The following is a 23,677-nucleotide window of genomic DNA, read 5'->3' on the forward strand; positions in this document are numbered from 1 at the left end:
CAATCTGTTGAAGTTTATAGACTACTTGTCAAAAGAAGATTTTTAAATGCCCAAGTAAAATACAAATGCATAGTATTTACAAAGGAAAGCGAATATATTGAAATAGTTAGCATTTTACAAATTATGGTATAGTAATATATATGCTTGTCAATTAACACAATAGATATAACAAGAAAACACATTTAAATTTAGGCAAGTTACATTTCATGTTCTAAGAGAGTCACTGTAGACTGTAATTGCTTAACATTAAACTCTAGGCTGGTGGTTGATTAACTGCCTTCTACATACTGATTGACAATGACTGTCAACGAGCAATACTGCAAAGCAACTTCTTTGTCTGGGGCAGCAATGGAGAGCTCAGAATCTGTGGATTTTGGCCAAATGACTGCTAGGCGCAAAGTAGCTCAATAGATGGCCTGATTTATTGCATAAGCATCTGTGGACAGCTAAATGGCAATCACTGGTATTTTCCTGATCAAAATAACTACTGTAATTTTGTAATAATGCTGACTATAAATGGTATTTCTAAATATATGCAAAAGTATAATGTGAAATAAAAATATCTGTGATTTCAAAGATGTATGTTTTCCAAGCCAAAATTCACAGAACCCCTGAATTCCACCCACAAACTCCATAAACCTCAAGAAACCGTGATCTAAGTGTTTGATGCTAGACCAAATTACCTTCAGCAGGAAGAAAGGCAACACTGACATATCTGTGTGCATGTTGAGATGTGCAAACAGTTTTCACAAAACTAGAGGAAATAAATCACTTAATCTTCATAAAAATCTATGTTGGGTGTAATGATGCTATATTATATATGAAGAAACTGAGGCATAGAATAGTTAAGTAATTTGCTAAAATTATATAAATTGTCAGTAGGGAAACAAAATTGAACCCCAGCTGTACTGCTCTGCAGTCCGTGTGTTAATGACTAAGCTAAAACGCTTATTTGAAAGATTTTTTCACAGATGTATTTGCCCTCTTCTATGTAATAAGTAATGAAATTGTAGTAATGTATTTAGTCTAAAGAATCAAGTTTAGATTCATGTACAAAATGGCAAAAGCACAGAGATCCAATTATACCATGAAAGGTTGTTCAAACACTCATATCCACCTACTACAGGCAACAATGAGAATATGGAGGTTTTCCTGAAGAGACAGGATCCTGCAAAGGTCTGTTAAATCTTATATCTCATATAAACAAAATTTTTCATTTAGTGTTTTTCATATACTGCCTTGTATATGTCACTTATCACCCTTTATGCTTCAGGAGGATTTTTTTTTTAAAAACAATAAAACAACATTATTGATTATACACTAAATATTGGGCGTTCATATATTTTAGGCTCAATGATTTATTCTTATACAAAACAAACAATATTCTACTTGGTCAGTACTGGAGAGTAATCAGTAAGATTTTTTTTATTGATTATAATATAGAATGGAAAACACAGTTTTCCAAAGTATCAAATGGTAAAGCAGAATTATTTATTAATGTTATATAATACACAGCCATTTCTGATATTTAATATTTTTCGTTTTATTGATTATCTTTTGTGGCATTATGTAAGGTTAGATCTTATTTCCTGAGCCTTTCATTTATACCATTTTATCTTTTAAAAGACACTAAACAAATCAAACAATAATAACCAAAGTTATCTGAAATTGTAGATCCCCAGACATTGATAATCTTCATTTATTTAATCACCTTCATAGAAGCATTTCAAGTGAGCCATAAACTTGACGTGAACTTCACATATTGCTACAAAAATGACATGAATCAATGGGCTACATTATGTTACTGCCAAAAGAAAAGTGACTTATGTACAAAAAAATCTGTCTCATTAAGCACTAACCCATTTTAACATTTGTATATTCTAGAAGGATCAAATTCACTTAGGTCATGTATACCTAATATATCTTAGGTCTCTTCAGTTGCAGCTTGAGGGTTAGATACAAGAATAGTTTATGTAGGCTGACTGCAATTTAGAAATGTGCATTTTGTCAACCAGGAAATGTATGAGATATGAAGACACTGGCCCATGTAGTAGGTCCTTCAGAAATCTATTAGAGCAATAGTCTAGATTTATTGACTGACCATAGCTATACTGTAATAACTTGCATATTTTCTTTCATAGGCTCAGTGTAATTCAGTATAGGAAATCCATAACACAGTGCTATGGCCTCTGAAGACAGAAATGCAGGTCTCTGTGAGCAACAGGTTTTTGAAGGGATCTCAGACTACTAGAGGTTCAGTTTGCTAATATAATGCATAACTAAAATTAAACCAACTTTACAACTGAAATGATGTGGTAAACCTCATATAGATTTTTCCTCGCTAGGGAGAAAAAAATTCATCTTAACTTTTCATTTCAAAGAATTCTGGTATCACTTATATGTGGAATCTAAAAAAACTGAACTGGTAGAAACAGAGAGTAGAAAGGTGGTTACCAGAGGCTGGGGGTTGGGGGAATTGGGAAGATGTTTAATGGTACAAATTTGCAACTAGCAGATAAACAAGTTCTGATATAGTTATTATAGTCAACAATACTGTACTATAAATTTCAAAGTTGCTAAGATACTAGGTCTTAATTGTTCCCACCACAGAAAATTACAAATATGTGATGTGATAGAGATGTTAGCTAACACTGTGGTGATAATCATATTGCAATATTTAAATGTATCAAATTAACGACTTATATACCTTAAGCTTACACAATATTATATGTTAATTATATCTCAATTTTTAAAGAATTAATTATTTGGTTATTGACTAAAATTCAATGAGCCATTATCCTAGTTTAGTAAATTTTTTAACATAAAATTATGATAAGCAGTGCATGATATCCAAAACAAAGAAAAGAGTTTCACTTCTTATGTCTCATTTTATGATGTGCCTCAACATTTAATGCTTAAATTTGAAGGGCCTAAGTTCACTAAGGTCATGCAGATATAAAACTTTATATACAATCTAGGGCTTTTCAGGGGGCTTGAGGAGTAATCATAAGGATATTTTATGTAGATTGACCTTTGATTAGTAGTACAAAGCCTATTAAGGAATCCACGCCTTCTAGGAAAATGGATACACTTTCAAAAATACGACTATATAAATTAGAGATTGCCTGTGTGCCCAGGAGACTGCAAAGAGTAAAGATGTTGTTATCTAACTGCAGGCAGTTTCCATCTTTTATAAACCGGCGTTTTCCCTCTTTTCTTATTAAATAACACTGTCTCGGCTTTCTTTTTCAGGGAACATTTTCTGAAGATGTCAGAACACTTGAAAACAAGGATGTGGGCAGGCATAAGGACTGCCTTATGCTTGTCTTATGAATTTTAAAAGAGAGATTTTAAAGGTACTTTAAAGGGTGATATTGTGCCCTTATAATTGATTCAGAGTAGACTTCTAAGGCTATAAGTGAGAGAAGTCTACAAAATATTAATGAATGATAAGAAAACATGGCCTAAGAGTGCTTGAAATTGCATTGTGATTTATTTAACAAGATATTGAACAGCTCTACCTGTAGCTCTAAGAATTCTGTTGGAGCACATAGAAAATATACTTAACCTGAAGTGATTCGTAAAGTATGTGGGAGAGGAATATATGTATAATTGAATCTTGGAGGATAAATATCTTTTAGCCAGATGGAATAACTAGGAAAGAAGGGAGATTTTGGTCAAAGGAAGAGCATAAGCTAATGAATGGAGCCAAAAACAATTACTGAATTAGGTAAAGTGCAGTTAGCTCAATATTGGAGAAACACAGGTATGGGAAGGGGAGGAAAAACGAGTAACATATAAAGCTAAGAGTTAAGAGAGCTCAAGATAATAATAGGCTTCAGTAGGTATTCTGAGAAATCTTATTTCTGAGGACAATAGGGAAGAACTGAAAGGATATGAGTAGAAGAAAGATATGATGGTCTGTGTTTTGGAGAAGGAACTGGCAGCGAAATGGAGGATGGAGTGAAGAAGTGGGAGGACTGGAAATACAAAGACTTGCCAAATTTCATCAATAATTATAGAAACTATGGAAAATAGTAAATCAACAATATAAATCTATTCTATTATTTAGAATAATAAATATGTTCTAACTCACCAGGGTGAATGAACAGAAGAAATGGAGTTAAAAGCTAATAAGGATATATATTCAATAAGATTTCTTGATTGAACATACAGCAAACTAAGGAGAGGGGAAAATTTGAGGACTGTAGGACTTCTGGCTTGTAGACTGGGGGGATAGTAATAAGTGATATAAAAAAATCATTGGAAATAGTATTTGTGGATGTCATGAGGGAGAATCCTGTTGGGAACAAATTGTATTTAAAATATTTCTGAGAAATGTAGGTAAAAATACCTTTATGCAGCTGAAAAAATGTTGCTTGGCAGAAAGGTTTGTAAAGGACAAATAGACTTTGGAACTCTATTCATGTTATCTTAAGCTAAAGTAATGGACACAAATATTCTTGTTAAATTTAAAAATTAAAAATTGAAATAATTTACTCATTAGAAGATAAATAATTTTATTTGCCTAGACAGGAAATACAGTGATGTATATGTGTATACACATATGTGTGTGTATATATATGTTGTGTGTGTGTATATATATATTTCTGATGCAATTTTTAAATGAGTTTTTATGTTTTTACTTAAATTATTATTGTTACTCTATATTATTTTAGTCACCAAAACTTATTTCTATTTTTATAACAATTTACAGAGACTTTTTCACAGGCACTTTACAATTTACTATGCAGTAGAGTTAAAGAAGATTTTCTCAAAAAACAATTATGATCCCGCCACTTCCTTTCTTACAATCCTTTGCTTTCCCCATGTTCTTTTCGTATTAAAATCAAAATTCCTTGTAAAGGCACCCAGGGTTGTAATAATCTGTACCCTCATTTTATCTATGACCTTCTTTCATGGCACTTCTCCAAATGCCAACTCTAGTCTATCAATGTTAATTCATTAAATTATTTGATTTTGCCCTGTTCTTTCAGCTCTATGTATTTCCACATGCCCATGTGCTAGTCACATTCTATCTAGTTAATGACAACTTAACTTACCATGCTGTTTAGGATTTATCTCAATGTCAATATTTTATCTTCATATTCTATGCATTTTTGGCTTGGCTGCCAATCCTCTTTGCTGCTAAAGAATTCTAAAATAAAAAAATAATAATACATAAAATAAATTCTATTCTTTTAAAAAACAGAAGGAAAGAACAAGAGAGAAAGAGAGAGAGAATGGGAAAGAGGAAGAGAGGGAAAAGGGAGGAAAAAGATGAAAGTAAATGAGGAAAGATTTAATAATGAGGTAAAATTGTTCATATTAAGGATTTTATACTGGGATACAGTAATAAATATTAGTTAAATTAATGAATTATTTTTAAAGTATGATTTGCTTTGCAGAAATTATCCTTGACTATTTCAGTAATACTAAATTGAAGCATGTCTTTAGTTCGAAAGAAAACTGGTCTGCAAAAGTAGCCTTTTCACATACATGTGGGCCAGATTATTGTATTTTGCTAAAGTTTGAAGCATGAAAATCACCCAATTCCTTCTTATTTTAAATTAGCAAAGAATTTTCCAAAGAATTTAATATTATAGCATTTGTTTTATTCATCTCTCGCACCAATTGGAATTCTACTTTACTGAAAGTTTCAGGAGAGAATGTTAAAAACATCTCTAGTCTAGCAGTTATGTAACTCTAGACAAAACGGCCAATAAATTATTAAACTGAAATCAAATCCACCAAGCATAACAATTTAAGAAAAAAGTTTTTAAAAACATATATAATTTTAGTAGTAATACATTTTTAATATTATGGTGAGGAAAGAGATAAACTTATCATTATTTAATATACCAAGAATATGAGGATACTAAATATTGCTTTTTCTCTCATCTATTATAGTCTGATACATTCAGCTGTGATTTCATTCCAGGAAACATCACCTTCAAAAATTTCCAGGATTTGTATCGTGATGCCAGGAAATCATTTCCGTTTTCTAGTGTTGTAGCAAAGCTCTAAAAGGATTAAATGGGAACTGTTCTTAAAGTGTTCACTAAACATATTTTATTTATCATATGTAGATGGCAGGTAATGCAGTATTCCTAGTGTCTGAAATGCAGATTAAAACACACACACACACACACACACCCCAATACCAATTAAATTTAGAGATATATAATTGTTCACTTTCAAATATTTATATTGATATTTGCGCCTATATTGGTTGTAATATAGTATTATAACAGGGATCATTTTGGTTCTCTGGAATTGAAGTTGAATGCAGTGTTTGTCAAAAACTGGAAATCATTAAGTTTTGTCAACACTTCAGATTTTCTTGGCTCAGAGTAGTGAAGAGAATGTCACTGTGGTTAAGACATACAATATTCATTGGGATTTTTAACTAGAGATAAATAAGGTGTGCCACAAAGAGAGGGGGGGAAAAATAAAGCCAAGAAAACAAAGAGATAGTCAATAGACATCCAAAATGTGATCTGAATTCGTACAATAACAACGTATTTATGCCACAAACATCTTTTTATGTACTGTAAAACTAATGACAATTCAGTGATCCAGAACATTTCCTGTGAATATAAAACTCAGATCTTTGATGGCCAATTTTTTATATTGGTCTGTTAGAATATCTCTACTTCAACAGGGGAGCACTCAAAATATTTTAGAATAAAATTAATTTATCCTACTTTGATTTTAGATGATATTTGGAATAGTTGGTATAATTTTGTCAGAAAATGTAGCTAACATCAATGTAGCATTACAACCTCAAACATCTTTTGAATTTTAGGTATTTTTTGAAATTTCAAAATTTCACTGTGAAATTAATGTTAGTATTTCCACTGGACAGCTATAAACATACACTGAAATTATAAAGGCTCCAATAATGCTTTATTTAAACCACAAATATTTTATGATAGTTCCAAATAAATAAAAGGTCTACTAATTTATCATGTTCAGCAACATTATCAAATTATTTAAGTAATAATGAACCATATTTCAGTAAGTTTTTGAATTGTTGTAAAATGCAGAAAATTTAACAAAAATGTATAATATACTGTTTAAAATCCTTTATTTCTATAAAAAACATATTAGAGAAGAAGCATTGTGTTTTTCATTTGTTTGAAAAATTAGCTTTTTACTAATTTATTTACAAATGATTAGAAATGTGCTGAGAGGAAGAAGTGGTTTTCACAGTTATCTTTTGGAGAGTTTACCACATTTGAGAGCTGGTGCAGTTACATTACTAGAAGAGCATATAAAGAAATCCAGTGTCTCCATATATTGTATTGTAGTTGTGATATAAATCTCTAAGATTACATTTTAGACTAAGCCACGTAGTCAAATTGTTGTCTCTCCATTCTTCTTTAAGATTGAAAGTCCCACGACTTTGACAGTCCAACTCCTTAGAAAACATTATTCTTTGACATCAATACGTCTTACACAAAATTGAATGGCAAGTGAAAGACTTTCCACAGTGAAAATCTAGAAAATAGTACATGAATGTGAAGGCCTTGCTCATTACAAATCACTTGTGTGGGACAGTCTTCTATAGTGACTGCATTATATATGGGAACAGAGGGGTACTGTGAAATGGGATATGGCACAAACAATCAGAATAAATATTCAAATATCTGGGGGAACAATTGGAAGCAATAAAACACTACAACAAATAGAAAGAAAACTGGTGGTAGAAAAAAAAAGACCTTACACATTTTTCAGAGTAATAAATAGTATAGTTTTGTTGGTGACATGAGGTAGATCAATGGAATATAAAGGTGGATACTATTGTTTGTTCAAAGGTAATATAAACAAATAGAATCTATGAAAGTAAAATAAAGACCAAATGTTCAAATTCCTTCAGGGTGGGTTTTAAGACAAAGAATACCAAAACTGAACTATATATACATGATATCACAGTAAATTGATCTATGATGTCTTATAGAAAGCATAACTAGAAGGACAGACATTAACGTGTAGTTGGCTTATTTCTGTTAATATTATAATAAAAGTGTAATTTTTCCACTCTTCTTCTCTGGATCCCATCCCATTTCGCTTTTGAAAGGACATGATTCTTGTAATTATTCTCTATCTCCTTCTTTATTTGTTTGCCTTTATTTACTGAATTATTTCAAACAGCATATAAATGTGCACTGGCTCTTCATGTTTGAAATGAAACAAAATAGAAAGCTTTTCTTGTCCGGGCATTTATATCATCTCCTACATCAATAGATCCTGTTTCATTATTCTACTCCTTTTATAGCAAAATGTCGCCAAAGAATGGACATTGCTATCTCCATCTCAGCTTCACTCAGTTACTGTGCTCTAAATGTCTCTATTCTGGCTTTTTTTTCCCACCATTCCACTGAACTTGAAAATGACATTCTCAATGTCAAATCTAATGATCAGATTTCTGTTCATATTTTACCCCACCTGTCAACTATACTGAATATAGTTTATTATTCCATTTTTCTTTAAACATATATCTATCTGTCTTGAATTTCATAACCCAGCACTCCTAAGATTGTTCTTTTACTTAATGGCTGTCTCTTCTTAACATCCTTTGCTTCTTCTGTTTCTTATACCAAATTCTGTTGCAATAAGTGAGAGTCATTCTTGATCTCTCTTCTTGCTCAAACTCAAGTGAGATCTTTCAGGCTCCTGAATTTCAGTACTAAATATGTGCTTAGGATTCCACATTATATATATGTATCTTCCAGCTCAGACTCAGATATTTAATTCCTCCATATTAGTTCCACTTGGATGTTCCTTATGTAAATTAAATTTAACATGTTCTAAATATTTCTCTAAAAGTCTTCTGTGTTTTATTAGGTATCACTTCTACCAACAGAATAGACTAATTTAAGAATTTATATAGTATCCTTGATCCCTAATTTATCTTATCTCCTGCATCAAATATAATAGATGTTTCAGTTAAACCCTTAAAACCTATCATACATTTTCCAATTCTTTACATTTCCATTGTTGTGATCGTAGAAATCTCCCCAAGATTTCTAAAATGGAATTCTGTAGTAATCAATCTCTAAGTTTCCGCTAGTGTATTTTACTATCCATTCTCCTCAAAATACAAAAGCATTCACTCTAAAATATTAATATAAAAACATTGATTTTTCTATTTAAGCCTGTTTCCTTCTTTAAGGTGGATGGAACAAAGTGCAATAATCCATCCTTTATTTTGGAGGGAAGTCCAGGCATGCTTCATGGCTCCTGAGATGGTAAATTTTCTCTCACAACCTCTGTGCCAACACACTTGCTGCTTTCTGATTTGATATAATTAACATGATCTCAACAATATAGTGGAACAATGTGATATTCTATGTCATGTACAGTTGATCCAGATCTCTGGACTATTTTACGATAGAGGGCATGAGAGTTAACATAAATTCATACTATTATCTATTCCACACGAATGTCACCTGTTAAGCCCCGATTTTCTCATACAGATGGGGAAAAAAATTGTGTTCTCAGATCAGTGTCCATCTACCGTATATCTGAGGTAGTATCAACTACTTTAGCAGAAATATTACATGGGAATAACAGCTGTAATTGGATCTATGATTTGATTGAGTTTACATTCATCTACTTTCGTTCTCCAGAGTGTTTTTTGTAAGGGCAGGACTGGCAAATTAAAGGTAGGATTTAATGGGGGATATCACCTGTGTCACTTACATCATTGAGAATACCCTCGACCTCTGACATTTCTCCCTGTTCTATAATACTGTGTTACTTCTGATGTAATATCTTGAGAAGGAAGCAGCATTTACTGATGCTTCTGCTTGCTCTTCTTTACTACTATAGAACTTTCCCTACCAGCAAGGAACCAATACGGGCTTTCTTGCAACTACCACCAATGCCCATGCAAATTATACAATTTTTGTAGAAAATGAAAGTAACCATAAGTCCTTGAACCCAATGGACCCATTGTAAGCCCAGGCTGTGCCAAGACTCTATTTATTACTTGGACTCTCGTTAGCTACATTCTAATAGGAGGATCTCTGGTTATCAATATCAACTGTGCCCTTTGAGAATCGAACAGTTATCACAAGTTTTGGACATTGCCCTTTCCCCAGTGCTGGTTACCTGAATAAATAACTGTAGGTTCCTGTCAGGAAGGACTAAAATAATCATTACCATACACACTTGACATAGTGTTGCCAGGTTCTTTCTCTGGGGAACTTGGCCTCTGTTTTAGTCAGTGGGTTCTGAGTCTACCATATGGTTGAAGAACTGGGCAAGGGAATGTGGCTTTTAATTGGAGTGGCTATTTTTCAGCCTCTTGATCTTTTCATTTTTTTAATATTTTATTTTTAAAATTTGTTGGTAGATTGAGCAATCCTTTTTTGACTGGGACCATTATTTTTGCCCCTAAGGACACTGTATTCTGTTCACTATCTCCATGGTTATCTCTGGGTCACCTCCTTCCCCTCCATCCTCCCTTTATCATTTTGATAACTGTGCTCAGCTTTCCGCTGATGGTTAAGTGCTGGCCTCTAAGATATTAAGGCACTATCATTCTCATTGTTCTCACATAACAGAGTTGTGTATCAACAGTTTCTACTCTCAGTCCTAATCTATAGAAGACAGAAACCTCTGAGCTCCTCAATGATACTCTTGCTTCACTCACCATCACATTTCTGATCACTTTGGTTAATGGGATGTCCTTTGGGGCTTGCCCATGAAACATAATCCTCTTGGGGATTTTTTGGCTCTGCACAGTTTATCACTTTAGCATGCTCACTTTCCACAAGTATTTTATTTTATTTTATGGGATATTATTTACATATAACATTGCATGAGTTTAATGTGCACAATGTGTTGATTTGATACATTTATATATTGCAATATGATTACCACCGTAGCTTTAGCTAACACCTCTATCATGTCACATAATTATCTTTTTGTGTGTGTGGTTAGAACATTAAAGAGCTAATCTCTTAGCAGTTTTGAAGTATATAATACAGTATCGTTTACTCTAATCACTATGTTGTGCATTAGATCTCCAGAACTTGCTTATCTTCTAGCAAGCTTATACCCTTTAACAACATCTCCAAGTATTTTAAATTGTACTCATAACATCTGCCATAGAAGTTCTGGAATTCCTACCTCACTTGCTTTCTCCAAATTTCTAAGACCAATCCTAGTAATGAATTAGCACTGTCTCTGAGAGTCCTAGCCAAAGTATTAGCTACTGTCAGCTGAGAGAGTGCTCCTAAAATGATAAATGTTTCCCTTCCATATTTGTGTTTTATTCTCCTTGGGAATCCAATCCCAACCTCAGAATCTATCCCAACCGTATTCTCTCACCTGCTCCTATTTTGGGAGGCAATACTTTTTCTCTCAGCTTACTCAGCACCTCCTAAACAGGGTTATGTTGTACCTTCATCCTAGTTTTGTTCTGGTGGTCAGGAGGTAGGGGCAGGCCCTGAGCAAGCAGAGTGTTGTATAAGGTACTCTCTTCGTGTAAGTTAAACTCTGTCTTCTAGCATTTAACTGATAGCACTGGGCCACTTCTGCAGGCTTAGGGGGTCAGCTATCTTTGGATTCGTGATTTTGAACTGTGTCAAACATAACTCTTCATCCGTATTGCAATTCCCCATTCCTCCCCAATTAGTGCCTTGACCTTTTTGTAGCAGATATATCCAGAGTGAAAATGCAACCTTCTCGGGAGTGTTCTAATGTTATAACTAAGCCCTGGGCCGGATGCTGAGCTTTTTCTGCAATCTGGCTTCATGGGAGTCAACTTATATGCTGCCAGGCCTGCTTCTGATACTAACATTCCATATTTAATTGCTGATCAATCACCCTCAGTCTTTATTACCCTTCTCCATTGCGTCAATTGTCCCAAGCAACAGCCATGCAATTCTGTTGTCCTCATGATTACAATTTCCCCTACATTTCAAGACACCTGCTACTGTACATGAGCCTGTGCATTTTCTTCCACTTTCTTCCATAGTTCACCAACAATGGAAGTTTTAATAATTGCACATTTGCAACAATGCGCCATGCCAAGAGCTATCCATGGTCCACCTACCACCAGTGAAGGGAACCTCTTTGCCAACTGGTCAGTGAGTAATCCAGGTCAAATATTCCATTTTAGCATCTGCTTATTTGGACCACTTCTGTTTCCAACTATTTCTAGCTGAATTACCCATGAAACAGACTCTGACACAGAGGTATTTGTGTGTAGGAATATTGGTAGAAAACGTTTTCAGGATTAACAGCTGTGGGGAGTTCAGGAAGCAAAATTGGGCAGAGGAAGAAGTCGGTTGCTGATGCAGTCGTCCAGAAAAATCTGGTTGCTGATACCGTGATACAAAAGCTTCAGCCAATCTCACGGGGCGCTCTGGAGCCAGAATAACCATGCAGGATGACCTGATTTGAGACAATAAGGCCAGACTCTTTAACCCCTTATTGTCCCGTCATTGGATGTGTGCTGCCCACGAGGAAGGGAGTTTTCCTTTACAGAAGCAACTCACTCCAGCTAAGGTCAATGTTTCAAGGGAAACTCAGCTGTGAAGAGGCAGTCCCTAATACTCCCAACAGCTAGGAGAAGAAATGCTTCATTCCTGAAAGCAGAAAATTGGAAATCTGGAGAGCAAACCATGGTCTTCATTTCAAGGAACAAATCATCACCTCTTGATATACAAAATGCCTTCTCTACACAGTCACTTTCTTTAACATTGCCTAACTTTACTTTATTTTCTTATCACTCTCATAAGTGATCTTATTTTTATTAATCTTATTTATTTTGTCTTTCTTCCCTAGAGTATAATCTCTATAACAGCAAAGATTTTTTTTTTTTTTGACTTGTTCAAAGCGGCTTCCCCAGCATTTAGAAAGTACTTCCTATGCAGTATATAATCAATAACTATTTCTACTGGTGGTGACTAATAGAAACATTTATACTGGAGTAAAATAGGGTCTCTGATACTATTATGCTAAGGGAACAATAAGAGAAATTAGGAAGGGCATTACTCAGATTGGGCTGGTGTCTTCGTCTCCTTAGGCTGTCATAACAAAATACCATTGCCTGGGAGGCTTTGACAACAGATAGTTATTTGTCACAGTTCTGGAGGCTGGGAAGTCCAAGATTAAGATGCTGGCCCATTAGATTTCCGGTGAGAGCGCTCTTCTTGGCTTATAGACAGCTGCTTTTTCACTGTGTCCTGACATGGAGGACAGAGAGAGCTCTGGTGTCTGTTCCTTTTCTTTTAAGGGCACCAGCCCTATTAGATTAGGGCCCTACCGTTGTGATCTCATTTAACTTGTGTCACCTCTTCACAGACCTTTTCTTCAAACACAGTCATTTCGGTAGTTAAGACTTCAACATACAAATTTTCAGGAGACACAAACATTCAGTCCACGACAGTTGGGTTACTATGAAGAACTTCCTGAGTGAAGATTATAAAGAAAAACTTCCTGAATGGGGCAACTTTTGTGCAGTGATCTGCTGGTTAATGTTTAACAACTGGCTGTCAAGGTGTGGTTCTGCTATGAAAGTTGATTTACACTTTTGTTTATGTCAATGAGTAAGATAAAAGTGAAGCAATGGAAATGTATGTCAGAACTGTGCTTGTTCGTCAAGGTTGGGTAATGGTTTTTGCTGAGTTGGATAATGGTTTTTGAATACTGGAAGAATATTTCTTCAACATTTTTGTGTGTATTTGCAATGCAATAACCACAGACACTTTTTAAGTTTAATCTACTTTATTGACATTTTCTCCAACACTTTTCTAGGTCTTGCCAATACAGAAAAGAATAAATCTAGCCCTGTTTTGTAGTATTTGTTTGATATCTCTGGTGTAAATATTCCCACCACGGCCGATTTCAAACTAGCAAACTGTCATTGAACTCGGAGTTGGAATGAGATGCACAATAGTACAACATACCATTATTTTCAACATACATGTAAAATAGACATAAATAACCTCAAGAACAGAGAAAAAAGTAAAATTAGAAAAAGAAATGATGACTTTTGAGTGTGTTTTTTGTTTTTAATGTAATTTATTTAAGTTACATAATTTAACTCTTAGGCTGTTTGAAAACTGTATTGCAAAGTTGCTGAAAATGTAACACTTGGTTCTCATGGGCTGATAAAGACTGGCTCTAGCACAGCACTTTCATATGAATAAGGTGATCTGATGGGACTACTAAGAGTTGGTGAGGCAAGGAATGGTAAGAACTGCATTTCAATAGAAGGATAGCGCATGAACGTAAACGTGCTTAGAGACATAAGCATGGCTTGATTGATGGACTTAAAGTAGTTCTGTATAGATGAAGAGTAGTGTTCTTTTGGCAGATTACAAGGTGTAGAAAGCAGGTAAATCATTAAGGGCATCATATGCAATATTAAGAATTGCAATCTTATCCTGATGGAGAATGTATCATGTAATATTGGTGTTGTGGATTGAAAGTTTGTGTCCCCCCAAATTCAAATGTTGAAACCCAAATCCCAATGTGATGATATTTGGATCTGGGGCCTTTAGGAGATAATTAGGTCATGAGGATGGAGCCCTCATGAATGGGATTAGTGCCCTTATAAGTAAAAGTCAAAGAGCTAACTCGCTCTTTTTCTGCCATATGAGAATACAACAAGAAGTGGACAGCCTGCAAGCCAGAAAAGGATTCCCACCAGAAACCAATGATGCTGGCACCCTGATCTCAGACTTCATCCTCTAGAACTGCAAGAAAGAAATTTCCTTTGTTCATAAGGTATCCAGTTTATGGTATTTTGTAATAGCAGCCCAAGCTGATTAATACAATTGGCTAGTTTGTACTGCAGTACAAAGCAATCCCCAAAAATCAGGGTCCTAAAACAACAAAAGTTAATTTTCACTCTTTCTACATATCTAAGGCTAGTCAGCAGGGGGGCTCCACTCGTAATCAAACAGGTGCCAAAGCTGATGCAGCCTCCGCCATCTCACGCTACAGCCTTCCTTGTGCTGGGCCTCAGTGTTCCCCATGCTGAGGGAGGATAACTTGGATAACTGTGCACCTGCTCTTAAATGGAACCTGGTAGAAGTGACACACATCACTATCCTCATGATTAAATGACCAGAGCCAATCACATGATAGATCTAAATTCAGCATGGTAGCTTCCAAAGGAGAGGCAAACTTTGTTTTAGTGAGTGCTAATAGTGTCTGCCACCCTAGTTAAGAATCATTGAAGAATCTTACCATGGTCCTGACCTTTTGAATTTTCAATTTAAACAATTTATTTATGAAATACCTATAGGAATAACTTGATGAACTTAACTACTCTATTGAAATCCTGTGTTTTAATTAACTTCATAAGTGGTGAAAGGATGAATCATACCTAAATTGTCTCTGAAAATTGGACTCTGCCACAAATACATAAGGGAAGATGAAACGGCATCCCAATTTGTACAATACTATAAAAAAAGACTCTTGGAGCCAGGAAAATTGCGTAGTCACTTTAATACAGGATTTATCCAGAGCCTGAGGAAACTGCTTTCTGTTTAAACACATAGTGTTTTTATTACAGCTCTGTTTGGGGCAGTTGAGCATGTAGTCACTTAAGAAATGGTCAGTTTCACTCATGCCCAGCCCCATATATATTTCACAGGTAACTTTCCTGGTCCAATTAAGTTAGGATATTTTTACTTCACAAACATATATGAATCAGAGCAATCTTCTGTGGGAAAAACTGTTTTTGATCATTTACCTAGAATGGAGCTATAGGTGAGGAAGATGCATATAGTCTTCTATAATTTATTCCAGTAATTTTGACTCCTCGTCTGAAAGACACACCACAAATTCTTTGCTGGATATTTTCTTTTTGTCTCCTAGAGCCACTTGCCATATGACTCTACCCTTCTCTCGCCCTGAGAGGCTTACTCATACAGGCTGGGTCAACAGGGTCACTTGCCTCTGGCATATGGTTGGGTTTGGCCATTAACAGGGAGCAAGGGAAGCTCAGAGCATGGGAGGTGGGTAAGAATGGAGTGTTTATTTCCTGGCTCGCTCCCTTTCAGGTTTCCACAGGTTAGTTGCATTTCTCTACCGAAGGGCTCAGTTCCTGTGGGGATCATGTAACTTCCCCCTCCTCCTGCCTTTGAGACAAAAACTCCTTGCTTTTATTAGCCATTGGTTATTGCCCACATTTTTAAATTTTAAACTCTCCTCAATGACATCTTTTGCCTGCCAGGATTATGACTGATACACCTTCTTAAGCATATAAATGCAAATATGTCTCTGCTTAACAATAGCCCCTCCACACAGGCTCAAACGCCCTCCCTCGCCTGGAGTAGCCACATGATGAAAGCAATGAGTGACTACTCTTATAAAATGCACGTCACAATATAAGCTGTGTCTGTCTTTCAGTGGCCTTTTAATAGCAAATGAATCAATGTATGTGAAAATGTTTTATAAATTTTGAAATGTGATAAGCATTATTTTGTGCGGATGATAAATGTAACTATGGGTTCTCTTGCTTAGAAGACAAGAGATACTGTTCTTGTATGAATCAAATCGTTAATTCTTGATGGTACTTAATTATTATTGAACATATTTTTCTTCACAGGAGCTGTCATTTAAATGCGCTTGCCAACTAGCTTGTTTATCAAAACATTCCAGTCCTTTTCAAATTCTCATTTATGTTGCCTTGTGTTTACCACTCCCATAAATTTGTATTATCAGCATATTTAACTATCGGGGCTATTTTGGAGATTGAAAAGAGGAGAGCTGATTCATCATGCGTAATCTCTCATACATCTGTCATTTCTATGCCATTTGGTTAGTTCAGCCTCCTACTGCTTCATGTTTGGATAATTGCAATAGATCTTGCGCTGTTCTTGTTGCATCTGAACTTGCTCCCTCTATTCCAAAATACACACTCACATTCATCTGGCAAAATAGCCACCAGATTAGGCTTTTCCATCTACCTTTCTAGAATGTCTATCTTCCACTGTCTCCTCTGGTTGTTGTTTTTTTTGTTTTGTTTTGTTTTTCTGCCCTTCATTCTGCCCTCTTATTAGAACACACATTATCAATTCTCTCAGGCTATATATGTATCCACTTTTCAAAATCTAAGAAAAACCTCACCTCCTTGGAAGCATTTTAATTAGAAAGCCTTTAGAACAAACCTCCTACAACATTTATAGTTTGTAACACTTATGAGGCACATCTTTTAAGCTCTGGTTATGGAGTCATCTTATAGTATAGTAATCTTAATTTACATAAACATCTTGAGACAAGTACACATCTCCAACTTCCTTATCCATTCCAACAGCAAAACAGTTTCTTTTCATTTTTGCAATAAATATTTATTAAGAACCTACTCTCTCCCAGGTCAGCTTTTTTCCCCCATATTTGAAATGCTCAGTAAAAGTCTGTTAACTTATTTACTGATGGAACAAACTGATTAGTAATTTGGGAGTAGAAAACTTTTCAGATGTACTTTTTTTTTTTTTGGCATGTCAAGCTGATGTGTGCCTACAGACACTTTCTGTTCAATGAACAGCTGGATATTGTGTACTGGGTTGGCCAGTTTTTTGAGTGAATAAATTAGTCATCAAATAGAAGCAGCCTAAAAAGAATGAGTCAAGATGATAATCATTTCACTTTGGGAAAAAGAAAAGAAATCAAGCAGAATTTTTCAAGCTTTTGTCATGTCTGTCGTACAGATATAAAGCACAATTCCCATCAACGGAAACAAATTAAAAAAAAAAAAAGCCTCAACAAAGATATTTTATTTAATCTGCATCTGAGTACTAAAGAGATACTTTATTAATTTTTTCCTTTTATTATGACAGCTATAAAATTAATGGAGGTGATTCATTTAACTTTTGAAGATTTTCTATGTGGCTGGAAATAAGCTCTGTGTATTAAATATGCCATAAGATTAAATCTACCAGAAAACATAGCAGAGGTTGTATTTATATTGCAAACGAGGAAACTGTTCGAAGTATTTTTTTTGTGTGTGTGTGTGAGGGAGATCAGCCCTAAGCTAACATCCGTGCTAATCCTCCTCTTTTTTGCTGAGGAAGACCAGCCCTGAGCTAACATCTATTGCCAATCCTCCTCCTTTTTGTTTTTTCCCCCAAAGCCCCAGTAGATAGTTGTATGTCATAGCTGCACCTCATTCTAGTTGCTGTATGTGGGATGTGGCCTCAGTGTGGCCGGAGAAGCGGTGCGTCGGTGCACGCCCGGGATCCGAACCTGGGCCGCCAGTAGCGGAGTGCGTGCACTTAACCACTAAGCCACCGGGCCGGTCCCTCGAAGTATTTAAGCAGACATTTTAAAGACTTTATTTAAATTCACGCTGAGTTTGGATTTTTACATGGGTTTGTGTGGCACCACAGTCTATGCTTTTGAAATTCTACAAATGAATAATTACAAAACTTCTTATTTACAAATAACCCATTTCCTTTCAACAGATTCCAAGATTGGCTTTGAGGTTGCTTACAAAAATACAAATTAAAATTATATACAATAAGAGAAAATTGTAGCAATAAAGATAAATTGAAAAATATGGTAAGACAACACAATGAAGCTAGATCAATATGAACACAAAAAATGAAATCCTAAATATTTTTTCTTCAATTTTGTCTCTCTGAGTTGCCTACATTGCTAATATAGGTGATGAATAGTATTTATAGAGTAAAAAACAAACTAATTCATCAGGAGAAGCTTGATATTCTTCCTGTGAGTCCTAAAGAGACTACTCTTTATAACACTTTATAACAAACTAACACTTCTCCACTCTTACCTCTTGGATCTAGGATGTTCAAACACTGCTTCCTTTCCAAGCAGGAAACATACAAGAAATTTAAGGCAGTATATTTTAATTCTTATTCATAGATTTTGAATTCAGACAGATATGAATAATAATCTTTACTAGCTATATGACTTTGGGAGATTATTTACTATCAACCTCATTTTTCTCTCCTGTAAAATATGGGCAAAAATCATATTTGTGTCATAACTTGTGAGGTTAAATAAAATATAGCTAATAAGCGGCCTAACAATAAGCATTGTTTTATAATTAGTATCTGCTATTATTAGTTGCTGAGACAGAATATAAGTATTACTAGTGTTTTTATCCACGGCTCAGCTTGATTTTGATTTATTCCTGACTGGTATGCATAAAAGAGCACTGACTTTAATCCACTGCCCAACTCTTTTCTCCAAGCCATTGGTTCTCAACCAGGGGTGATTTTGACACCCACAGAACGTTTGGCAATGTCTGGAGATACTGTAATTGCACAGGACAACCTTTTACAACAGAATTATCCAGCCCAAACACTTAATATTGCCAAGATTGAGAAATCCTGCCATAAGCATTTTTGTCCAGTTACTCTTCTCTCTGCTGTGCCCTATGCTGGTTTTATGGATATTAAATATCCTGACTTTGTACTGCCTCACTCACACTTAGAGATTCCAATTCGATTCGTACATATCCTCCTAGTTTTGATACATTGCCTTTCTCTGAATTTTAGTGTACTTCTGGAAAACTAAATGCCATTTTCTTGGAGCTTAGTAATTATATTCATCAAATTTCCATTTGCTTCAGTCTGAGGGGGAACTCTACATTAAAAAATTCTAATTCATGTGAGACATTTAATAACCTAATTACTTAAAGGTGTGACCTTTCCTTCTTATATGATGTCTTACATTCAGTGAGTAACTTGTGGTGTTCAAGCTGGATCAGAAGGTTTTCTTGGACCAGGAGGTTTCGTTTGCTGAGACATGAGGTTTTTAACTGCCATTTGGGCTCAAGTTGGTCACTGACCTCTTAGGGTTCCCTGACAATAGATTAGTCCTAGTCATGGTCACCAGCACAGGAACTTAATTGGTTTATGGTAGCACTGGTTATATCACTGTACCAGATATTGGTCCATTTTTTAACTCAGCTTCTCTGCAGAGACAATATTTATTTTTCCATTTTTGGCAGTTAAATTGAGAAAGTGGATCCACCAAGGAACAACCCATTTTCGTAACTTATCAATATCTGTACTCATTTCCTTCATTACCACATACTGTCCACAGTACGTTGACATTCACCTCTGACACTCATACATAGGAGAAAAGCTACAATGCCTAAACCACATCCTAATTAAATATTATTCAAGCTAATAGTCTTATCTTCCCCCAGAAACCTCCAAGACATTTAAAAAAGGATTAGAAGCGATACATGCCTGAGGGACAAATAGAAGTAGAACTGAGCAACCTAGGCCTACTTGCCTACCACAAAATAGATTAAATTAATGAAAGCAAGGTGTTCTGCATTCTTATAGATGTTAAGTCTTTCTAATGTGTATGACTCATTAATAAGTTTAGAATTAGATTTTGAAGAATATGATTCTGGACCTTGTAGATTGCAAGTATTTTTCCTGGCAAATCAAGATGTTTCATTTTTCAGTAAAACCTCACTGGAAACCCTTGTAACAAGTAATAAAAATTTAAATTTTGTGGAAATCGTTTACTCATTTAATAAATAATTATTCCACATTTAGTATATACTAAGAGCTGGAGATAAAGCATTTGTAAATAAGGCAAATTCTATCAGCTCCTGGCTTTTATATTTTAGATTTTAAGACAATGTTGACTGCCTTGAAATTTTAGTTTTGTCCCAGAAATTTCATAAGTGGTGAGTTATTACAACTTTTTATTACTCTTTGTGAGACTTTTGTTTATACATTTTTTTCATATTTCATTTAATTATTATTACAGTAGATGTTACAGCAATATATTTGAGAAACTGTTGTAGCTTTTAAAGTTAACTTACTCAATATGTTTTAATTTTAATTACCATTTTAATGGAGCTTCTTGCCTCTAGTCTGTCACTCGTGTATATTATTTAATAGTTGCTGTTTTCTAAAAGAGAAATTGAAATGCTTTGCTCATATATACCAAAGTTCAAAACTGTTTTAGTTTGGAAATCAATGGTCTCTAAAATATTTTTTCCAAGTTTACTTTCGAATCTACGGTGCTATGTAATCCTGTTAAGTACTATAATCCAACATTATATTTTAAATACTTTATGTTTTTCATAAATGCAATACAGTATAGAACACCACCTCAAATTCCAAATCCTCAATGAAGTCATAATTTATCCATTCCATAATTTATTTTTGAAAATAAATATTTAGTAAATGATTTTGGTATGTCAGAACTGTAATATGTGCTTGGGAATAAAGTGGTAGACTAAATAGGCGTGGTTCATTTTTAATAGAGTGTATACTTTAGCCGTAGTGGTTACAAGTATGTCTCAAAGAAAATCTAAATACCACTGGGAAGGAAGAGACATTGGTGGATGCTAGATAAGCAACGCGTAATGCACAGCTCATTAATTTTGTCCAATTTACGGGGTCACCATTTATAGAGGGTCTTTTATTTTGTTAATTTAAATATGAAAGACTCTTAAATTCTTTGTTTTATTAAGAAATCTGTCAGAGTCATGGTTTATGCTTTCCTACATAAAGGGAGAGACTGGTAAATCCAAAATTTCTTCTCTGGCTTTACAAAGGGTTTTACAAGTATTTAAATGGTTATAAAAACACACAAAAAATTTTTAAATATTATTAACATGGCAACTATTAGTTAAGGAAGAGAACCAAATAGAAGAGCAGACATTTAGGGATTAAAGATTATGTTTTGGAGAACACAGTAACAATCTCTGTGGAACATTTGCCTGAAAATACATGTTTATTAAACACTAACCTGAACAGGATTATACATATTCATACAAGTCTTCACATTTAAAAGGCGAGTAAGATTGAAGCTTTTGTTAATATTCTCAATTCATCACTTTATCAAAACTAGCTCCTTGATGCAGAATAGTGCCTGCATTTGCACAGCCATAAGGCAGAAGGAAACACTTTCTTCTTTTTATCATCCTGATTTTTCTTTTGCCCTAGCAGCTTTCTCAGGCCCAAGCACCAGAATTTCATTTGTTAGCTCTGGAAGAAAACCCGACCAGAAGAGCTTAATACTGAGAATACAGAACCACAAAAGGGCAGAAAAGAATTTCTCACAAATGGGATACAAGGCACGCAGTGCTTTGCTTCTCCATATTTAACAGGTTTCTATATTGTTTCTAGGGTCATTCTGTGCTATTATAATTCAATCATCCAAACTGTAACAAACATAACTTATGGATGCTAGAAATTATTTTATCTACATGTTCACCTAGTTAAGCAATTTTAAAGATTTGTTTTTTTGTACTATGCAGAAATGAGACATAAGCTTTTACTTCTCTGACTCAGCTACCCCTGTTCATGAATAGGGTTTTACAATTTCCATAAGCATTATTTGCCATTATTTTGGATGCTCCACAGTAATTTTACTAAAGTTCCGAAATAAAACACTATTTTATATAGATATGTACTCTATAATATCACCTTATGTTATCAAAGTGAAAGTTATAGAAACTGAAGTGTTTTGCTAACATAATATATTGATTATATTGAATATATGAAGTGTTCTTTTTTATTTATTGTAATCTAACCTGACTATCTGATATAATGGAAGAAGACAGATACATTTTAAAATAAGCTAAATTCCGTTTTAACAGATTGCTACACTTGAAATATAGTATTGCTTAGTACAACTATTGCAACATTCAAGTCCTACAATTTTATATCTCATATTCCAAAAGTTTTTCCATCTTTTAACTATATCCTATTTTTATTACCCATGTTAATTTGATAATCAGTTTTAGTTTTATTAAAATCATAGATTATTAATGAAAATTATTTAACTTACGTAAAATTATATAATACTATACTTACTTGGATAAAAATCATTCATAAGTATGTCCATAAACTACACACACACACACACATATTTATTCATTTAATAGAACACTTTATCTTGCTTCTGGGCAATCTTATAAATTATGTGTAATTATTATATACATTAATATTTACACACATATATATATACAATATTTATACATACACATTGCTGGGAAAGGACAGACATTTGTGAATGCCCGATAGGCAAAAATTAATTCACAGCTAATTGATATTGTCCAATTTTCGTGGTCACCATTTATATAGTCTTTTATTTTCTTAAATTAAATATGACCATGAGAAAAATTGATATCCACAAGATCCCTCAGTTAATTTAGAATATATTGAGTGCCTACACATCTACTTTATTTACATGAAGCTGCGAATATAAAGATAAATTAAAATTTAGTTTCCTCACAAGATATGCACAAATCAAGCGCTGCTGGATACTTTCTACAAAATTAGCTCGGAAAGGATACGGAAAAGATATGGAAACATGAATTCAGAAACCACTACCAAATAGCCACCACCAATAACACTAACAAACTCAGAAAAGCTGTTGGGGAAATGGAAGAGTATCTTGAACTGGCGTGTGTGTGTGTGTGTGTGTGTGTGTGTGTGTGTGTGTGTGTGTAAGAGCGTAGCTACAGGCAGAAGCAGTATTGACAGGAAAGGCAAGAGGCAAGCTTTTTCAAGTCTGACATTTGTCTCTCCCCAGTGTTTCTCTGAGGTAATCATTATGTTTAGACATTCAATCTTCCCTCACTTCCTTCTCTCAATTCCCTGCATTTGTGGATTCATATCTAAACAACTTACCTTCCCCCACTGATATTTCTCCCCACAGGGATGAAGGTGACTCCTTGACCAGAGTAACTGACCGT

At 34.5% G+C, this 23,677-nt stretch overlaps 1 pseudogene; it reads left to right on the plus strand.

Moving 5' to 3' along the window:
- Positions 1 to 297: 297 nt before the first annotated feature.
- LOC147914591 (heat shock factor-binding protein 1 pseudogene) overlaps positions 298 to 23,677 on the plus strand; it is a 32,858-nt pseudogene continuing 9,478 nt past the window's right edge.

The sequence above is a fragment of the Ceratotherium simum genome, chromosome 18 (assembly GCF_057802395.1).
Source record: "Ceratotherium simum simum isolate JZ-2026a chromosome 18, ASM5780239v1, whole genome shotgun sequence".
Taxonomy (NCBI): Eukaryota; Metazoa; Chordata; class Mammalia; order Perissodactyla; family Rhinocerotidae; genus Ceratotherium; species Ceratotherium simum.